At 39.0% G+C, this 8783-nt stretch overlaps 1 pseudogene; it reads left to right on the top strand.

The window, feature by feature from the left end:
• LOC105508169 overlaps positions 1-8384 on the top strand; it is a 9926-nt pseudogene extending 1542 nt beyond the window's left edge.
• The last annotated feature ends 399 nt before the right edge of the window (positions 8385-8783 follow it).

Raw genomic sequence — 8783 nt, 5'->3', positions numbered from 1 at the left:
AGCATGATTTATAATCCTTTGGGTATATAGCCAGTAATGGGATGGCTGGGTCAAATGGTATTTCTAGTTCTAGATCCTCACATTTTCTTACCATTGATCTCTCAGCAGGTGTGCGGGTTGCTTCCACCTCGTGGTCATTGTGAACGATGCTGCAATGGACATGGTTGTACAAATATCTCTTAGAGACCCTGCTTTTCACTGCTTTGGGATACATACCCAGACATGAGATTACTGGATAATAGGGTAATTCTACTTTGTAGCTTTTTGAGAAGCCTCCATATAGTTTTTCATAGTGGCTGTACCATTTTACATTCCCACAGTGCACAAGAGTTCCGATTTCTCCACAGCCTTGTCAATATTTCCTTTTTCTGTGTGGTTGCTTCTTTCTTTTTGACAGTGGGCATCCCAGTAGGTGTGAAGTGATATCTTGAAGTTTTGATTTGCATTTCTCTAATGATTTAGTGATGCTGAACATCTTTTCATGGGCTTGTTGGCCATTTATGTATCTTCTTTGGAGAAATGACTATTCAACTCCTTTACCCATTTTTTAAATCTGGTTATTTGTGTTTTTGTTGTTGAGTTATAGGAGTTCTTTATATGGTCTGGATATTAACCCTTTATTGGATATATGATTTACAAATATTTTCTCCCATTCTGTAGGTTGCCTTTTCACTCTATTGTTTCCTTTCCTCTTTGTTAAGTCTCTATTGACCACCTGCAGTATGTCCAGACCCCTCTTACATAGGATTCAAAGCAGAAGCAGCAGAAATCTTGGACCAATCTTTTCTGCTTATTTCTGACAGAGCAGAGGCTCCAGAGTCAGCCTGGAGTGGATTAAATCCAGTGTCATATTATTCATATAGTAGTTGTGACTTTGGGCAGATCACTCCCTGAGCTTCTGTCCTTCTCTGTAGAATCAGGAAGATAGTACTTCCTGGGGATGTTATAAGGAATAAAAGAGAAAAGGAGTAAAATGTATGTAATGGCATGGGTGATACAGAATGATTGGACTCCCAGCTAAACCCCACTCTAAAGCATGGAACTGTGGCCCTAAGTGACAATAGCTGACCCCATTTTTCACCCAAATGTTGCCTTTTTAGCCCGCCATGCCCCTATCCTGTGCCCACAAAAAGACTTCAACTGGAAGAGCAATATAAATGGCTAAGTGTTGGGGATACAAGCAGAGACTACAGATAGATGCGGTCAACTTCAGATGGTGTGGCTTCAGGGAAAGATCACCTCTTCCCCCACCATCCCCTTTCCAACTCCCCATTCCATTGAGAGCCACATCCATTGCCCAAGAAAATCCTCCACATATACTACCCTTCGATCCATTCATGTGACCTGATTCTTTCTGGACACCAGACAAGAACCCATGAGGGCAGGGGCTGGGACATTGCTCCAGAGCCCACACACAGCCTGCTCTCACCAGAGAGGAGTGACTGGTCAGTTCCAGCATTCATATTTTCGCTCTGGTTCCTGACTCACTTGCACGCTCCCTCTCATGAGTAGTGGCAAGCAGCAGGCTGAGTGAAATAAGCCATTCCAGTTCCTGCCCATGAAGGGGGTCAAGGTCAAGGGAATAATCCCATCTCACTGGTGGCAGCATTATTATGATCATCATAATAAAATAACACTATATTATACCAAGTTATAAAAGCTAGGCCTTAAGAATTATGAGAGAAATAACAGTAGGCACTGAGGAAGAAAACACTGATTAATGCATTTTAAAAGTTATTTCACTATCTTCCTACTTCCAGTTAAAACCTATTAAGTCTCCTACTTCCAGTTAAAACCTATTAAGTCTCCTACTTCCAGTTAAAACCTATTAAATCTAGAGATCCTTTGCATTCCCAGCACTGAGCTTGTAATAGGTACACAGTTAATGATTAATCTGTGTTTGATGAATGAAAGAACAAAAAGAAGATGAACAAATGAATAATTGTTAATTAACTGTTTTATTGATTGACCACCTCAACAAACCTGGATTCTAGCCACTGGAAATGTCCTCAAATCACTTTTCTGAATTGTTGGTTGAGATCTGAAGTATCCCACAGGTACAGCGCCATGCAAAATGAATGGGGCTGTTCTTGCATTGCTATAAGGAAATAGCCAAGACTGGGAAATTTATAAATAAAAGAGGTTAATTGGCTCACCATTCTGTAGCTTGTAGAGTAAACATGATGCTAGCATCTGCTAAGCTTCTTGGTGGGGGCTTCAGGAAACCAACAATCATGGTAGAAGGCAAAGGGGGAGCAGGCACATCACAAGGCCAGAGCAGGAGCAAGAAAGACTCAGCAAGGTGGCCAGACGTGGTGCAGTGCAAGATTTGGGCAGGGACACACATCCAAACTATATCAACACTGCTAGTTTGTAAGAATAGCTTAGAAATGAGAAATGAAGACATTCATGTCTTGCCAAGATAGTGTAAAAAATGCACTGGCAGAATTTAGTCACCCTTCCAGAAAATTATGTTGTTAACTAAAAGAGCAGTTCTGTAAAATATGAAGGTGAATATAAAACATAGTTTTTCTACTTCTAATCTCTTTGAAAGATAATTGAGTGTTTAAAGCAAAAAATATGTATCGTGGGGTTTATAACAAATATAGAAGCAAAATGTATGGCAAGAATAGCACAGAAAACGGAGGTGGTAAATGGAAATACACGTTGTAAGGATCTTATATTTTATGTGAAGTGTTTTTAGTAGGGTTTGAAAATAGATGGTGATAAGTTAAAATTTTACATTGTAAATACTAGAGCAACTACAAAAAAATTTAAAAAGATGGATATCTAATCAGCCAATAGTGAAGATAAAATGGAGCCATAGGCCAGGCGCGGTGGCTCACGCCTGTAATACTAGCACTTCGGGAGGCCGAGGTGGGCAGATTGCCTGAGCTCAGGAATTCAAGACCAGCCTGGGCAACCCGGTGAAACCCTGTTTCTACTAAAAATACAAAAAATTAGCTGGGCATGGTGGCATGCACCTGTAGTCCCAGCTACTTGGGAGGCTGAGGCAGGAGAATTGCTTGAACCTGGGAGTAAAAAAAAAAATGGAGCCATAAAATATATTCAATTAATCCAAAAGAAAGCGACATAAAAAACAAAGAGGAACAAAGAACATTTGGGACAAATAGAAAACAAATAACGTCATAGTACAGGTAAGCTATACCCATTTCAGTAATGACATTAGATGTAAATTGGTGTCTTCCTTCATCTGGGCTGCTATAACAAAATGCCATAAACTGGGAAGCTTATAAATAAAAGAAATGTATTTCTCACAGTTCTGGAGGCTGGAAGTGCAAGACGAAAGTACAAGGAGATTTGGATTTTGGTGAGGACTCACACTCTGATTCATAGATGGCCCCTTCTTGCTGCATTCTCAGATGGCAGAAGGGACAAGGCAGCTTTATAAGGGCATCATCCCATTCATAAGGGTTCTACCTTTATGACCTAATCACGTCCTTAAGTTCCCACGTCTTATATCATCATCTTGGCAGTTAGGATTGTAACATATGAACTTCGAGAGGACACAAATATTCAGACCATAGCAATTATTCTAAGACGTAAAGCAAAAAAAATTGACAGACTACATAAAACAAAACCCAACTGTCGGCTGTCTGCAAGAAATCTGCTTTAACTGGAGAGATACGGTTAGGTTAAAAGTGAAGTGATTTAAACAGATAAACTATGCAAATACTAAACAAAAATAAAGCTGAAGTAGCTATATTGCTATCAGACAAAATAGATTTCAAAACAATATTACCAAGGATAAAAAGGGACTTTTCATAATGATACAGATACACTTGTCATGATGATATAACAATAATTGTGTTTGCACCTAATAACAGAGCTTTTTTTTTTTTTTTTTTGAGACGGAGTCTCGCTCTTGTCTCTCAGCCTGGAGTGCAATGGCGCGATCTCTGCTCACTGCAAGCTCAGTCGCCTCCCAGGTTCACGCCATTCTCCTGCCTCAGCCTTCCGAGAAGCTGGGACTACAGGCGCCCGCCACCACGCCCAGCTAATTTTTTTTGTATTTTTAGTAGAGACGGGGTTTCACCGTGTTCGCCAGGATGGTTTCGATCTCCTGACCTCGTGATCCGCCCGCCTCAGCCTCCCAAAGTGCTGGGATTACAGGTGTGAGCCACCATGCCTGGCATAACAGAGCTTTATAAAATAAGAAGCAAAAACTAATAGAACTAAAAGGAGAAATAGACAAATATTATATTACTTTTGGAGATTTCAACACTCTTCTCTCAGAAATTGGTATAGAACAAGTAGACATAAAACCAATAAGTATAAAGAAGACTTACTATCAACCAACTTAACCTAACTGACATACAGACCCTGCAACAGCAGAATATACATTGTTTGAACTGTTTACAGCAATCAATAACATAGATCATATGCAAGGCCATAAAACAAGTCAAAAAACATGAAAATAACTGAAATAATACAGAGTTATCTGATGTTAACTAAACTTAAATAATACAGAGTTATCTGATCTTAACTAAGCTAGAAATCAATAACAAAAAGATATTTTGACAACCTCCAAATATTTGGAAACTAAATAATTCAGTTCTGAAAAACTCATGAGTCAAATAAAAAATACAGGGGAAGTTATAAAATATTTTGAGCAAAATTAAAATGAAAACACAAAATATCAAAGTTTGTGTGATAAAGCAAAAGCAGTGCAAAGAGGAAAATTTATAGCATTAAATGCTTATATTTAAAAAGAAAATCTCAAAAATTTATCTAAGCTTCAGCATTAACTAGAAAGAAAAGAGCAAATTAAATTCAAAGCAAGTAGAAGGAAGAGAATAATAAAGAGTAGACTAAAATAAGAAATAAACACAATAGAAAAATATTTAAAAAAACCCAAAACTGACTATTTGGTCGTAAATTGATAAACTGTATCCGGACTAATCAGGAAAAAAAAAAAGAGAGAGAGAGAGGACACAAATTATCAGTTAAAAAAAAAAATGAAAGAGGAATATTGTTACAAATTCAGCACACATCAAAAGGGTAAGAGAATATTCTGAAAAATTTTAGCAAAAAATTTTTAATTTAGATGACATGTATAAATTCTATGCAAGACAGAAACTGCCACAATTCATTCAAGAAATATAGGTAACCTGAATAGCCCCATATCTTCTATTAAAAATTTCATATTTGAAAATCTTCTCAGAAAGAAAACATCAGCCACAACACTGATATGTTAAAGGAAACTTTTAGGAAAGAAATAATGGAGGTTCTACATAAACTCATCCAGAGAATAAAAGAAATGATTACACTTCCCAGCTCATTTTATGAGGCGAGCTTGATATTAAAATCAGACAAAGACATTATGGGAAAAGTATAGATCAATATTCCTTATCATAGATGCAAAAATTCTTAACAAAACTTTAGTTTGTTAAATAAATTTCTTTATGTATAAAAAAGATAATATATTGTTACCAAGCATAATTATCCAAGAAATGGAAGGTTGTTTTAACTTTAGAAAATCTATCAATGTGATTTATCCTAATAGCAGACTGAGGCAAAAAAAACTATGTCACCATCTCAGTAGACGCAAAAAAACTTTTGACAAAATTCAATACCTATTCATGATAAAAAGCTCTCTGCAAACTAGTAGTAGAGGAGAATTTCCATAACCCAATAAAGGACATCTATGAGAAATCAACAGCTAATATCATAAATATTTTTCCTCTAATTTTGAGAATAAGGCAAAGAAGTCCATTCTCGCCACCTCTACTTATCAATTAACTAGAGTTCTTTACTGCTGCAATAAGGCAAGAAAAAGAATAAAAGGCATAAAGATTGGAAAGAAGGGATTATAACTGTTTTTATTCACAAATGAGATAATCATCTATATAGAAAATCCTAAGGTTTATCAGTTTTATTGACTTTTTCCAAAGTTTCAGTTACAAAAAATATTAGAATTAATAAATAAATATGGGAAGGTAGCATGATATGAAGTCAATATACATAATCAACCATTTTTCTATATGCTAATAAGCAATGGGAAATTAAAATAATTTTATTCACAGTATAAACAAAATACATAGGGATAGAATTATCAAAATATATGAAAGATGATTACAGTGAAAACTGTAAGAGCTTGGTTGAAGAAATTAAAGAACAGCTAAATAGAGTTGTATACCATGTTAATGGGTCAGAAAACTCATTACTGTTAAGATGTCAATTCACCTCAAATTAACAGATAGGCCCAATGCAGTCTAGTCAAAATCTCAGCAAGCTGTTTTGTAAAAATTGAGAAAATGGATTTAAAATTTATATGAAAATGAAAAGAACTTTCATTTATATGAAAATGAAAAGGCAAAACATTTCTGATAGAGAAGAATAAAGTTGTAGGATATAACACTGTCTGGTTTGAGAACATATTATAAAGATAACAAGAGTCAAAACAGAGTGGTATTGGTGTAAAGACAGACTATTAGACTAGTGGAACAGCATAGAAATCCAAGAAATCGGTCTATACATGTATAGTTAATTGATTTTTGACATAGGTATCAAGATAATATAATTGGGAAGAGGTACTCTTTTTAATAAATGGTCTTGGAATAATTGGATCCATATGCAAAATAATGAACCTTGATTCTTACCTCACACCAGAAATGTAATTTAAATCTAAATGGATCAGAAAGGCAAACTTGAGCTAAAAGTATAAAACTTCTAGAAAAAAAGAGAAAATATTTGTAACCTTCATTCAGGCAGAACTTTCTTAGATAAAACATGCTACTATCCTTTCAAAATTCATAGGTTGAAATCCTGACTGCCACTGTGATGGTACTAAGAGACGGGGCCTTTAGAGGTGACTAGGTCATGAGGACAGAGCTCTCATGGATAGATTATTGTCTTTATAAAAGAAGCCCCAGAGAGCAATCTTGCCCCTTCCACCAAGTGAGGATGCAGCAAGAAGGAGCCATCTATGAACCTGAGAGCAAGCTCTTCCTCACCAGATACCAAATCTCCCAGTGTCTTGATCTTGGACTTCCCAGCTTCCAGAAACGTTAAGAAATAAATTTCTACTTTTTGGTCATCGGGAAAGTCTGAGTCCTGTCCTCTCGCCCGCCTCCCTGGACACCACGAACTTCACCACTCGCTCCACCTTCTCCAACAACTACCGGTCCCTGGGCTCTGTCCAGGTGCCCAGCTATGGTGCCTGGCCGGTCAGCAGCATGGTCAGTGTCTATGTAGGCAACAGGGGCTCTGGTTCCTGGATTTCCGTATCCTGCTTGACCAGCTTTTGGGCGGCATGGGGTCTGGGGGCCTGGCCGCGGGGATGGTTGGGGGTCTGGCAGGAATGGGAGGCATCCAGAATGAGAAGGAGACCATGCAAATCCTGAATGACTGCCTGGCCTCCTACCTGTACAGAGCAAAGAGCCTGGAGACCAAGAACCAGAAGCTGGAGAGCAAAATCCAGGAGCACCTGGAGAAGAAGGGACCCCAGGTCAGAGACTGGAGCCATTACTTCGAGACCATTGAGGACCTGAGGGCTCAGATCTTTGCAAATACTGTGGACAATGCCTGCATCGTTCTGCAGATCGATAATGTGTGTCTTGCTGCTGAAGACTTTAGGGTCAAGTATGAGACAGAGCTGGCCATGGCCCATGACATCCATAGGCTCCGCAAGGTCATTGATGACACCAGTGTCACTCGGCCACAGCTGGAGACGGATCAAGGCTCTCAAGGAGGAGATGCTATTCATGAAGAAGAACCACACAGAGGAAGTAAAAGGCCTGCAAGCCCAGATTGCCAGCTCTGGGTTGACCATGGAGGTAGATGCCCCCAAATCTCAGGACCTCGCCAAGATCATGGCAGACATTTGGGACCAATATGACGAGCTGGCTTGGAAGAACCAAGAGGAACTGGACAAATACTGGTCTCAGAAGAATGAGGAGAGCACCAAAGTGGTCACCACGCAGTCTGCCAAGGTTGGAGCTGCTGAGATGATGCTCACAGAGCTGAGACGTGCAGTCCAGTCCTTGGATATTGACCTGGACTCCATGAGAAATCTGAAAGTCAGCTTGGAGGACAGCCTGAGGGAGGTGGAGGCCCGCCACACCCTGCAGATGGAGAAACTCAACGGGATCCTGCTGCACCTGGAGTCAGAGCTGGCACAGACCCTGGCAGAGGGACAGCGCCAGGCCCAGGAGTACGAGGCCCTGCTGAACATCAAGGTCAAGCTGGAGGCTGAGATTGCCACCTGCCACCGCCTGCTGGAAGATGGCAAGGAGTTCAATCTTGGTGATGCCCTGGACAGCAACAACTACATGCAAACCATCCAAAAGACCACCACCTGCCAGATGGTGGATGGCGAAGTATTGTCTGAGATGAAGGACACCAAAGTTCTGAGGCATTAATCCAGCAGAAGACAGAGTACCCTTTGGGGAGCAGGAGGAAAATAAAAAGTTCGGAGGTAAAAAAAAAAAGAAAAAAAGAAAGAAATTTCTATTTTTTGTAGTCCATCCAGTTTATAGTAATTTGTTACAGCAGCCGGAATGGAATAAGGCAAGACATAAAAGTTATCATCATACACGAAAAATGGATACATTTTCTCCAGCAAAATTAAAATCTTTTGCTCTTGAAAGATGCTACTCTAAATGAAAAGATAAGCCAAGACTGGGAGAATATATTTTCAAAACCTACATCTAATGAAATACAGGCATGCACCGCACAGTAACATTTCAGTTGACAGTGGACCATATATTCAAAGGTGTTTTCATATGATTATAACACCATTTTTTACTGTACCTTCTGTA

The sequence above is a fragment of the Colobus angolensis genome, unplaced genomic scaffold (genome assembly GCF_000951035.1).
Source record: "Colobus angolensis palliatus isolate OR3802 unplaced genomic scaffold, Cang.pa_1.0 Scaffold10, whole genome shotgun sequence".
Classification (NCBI taxonomy): domain Eukaryota; kingdom Metazoa; phylum Chordata; class Mammalia; order Primates; family Cercopithecidae; genus Colobus; species Colobus angolensis.
This window is presented reverse-complemented; position numbering and strand designations above follow the sequence as displayed.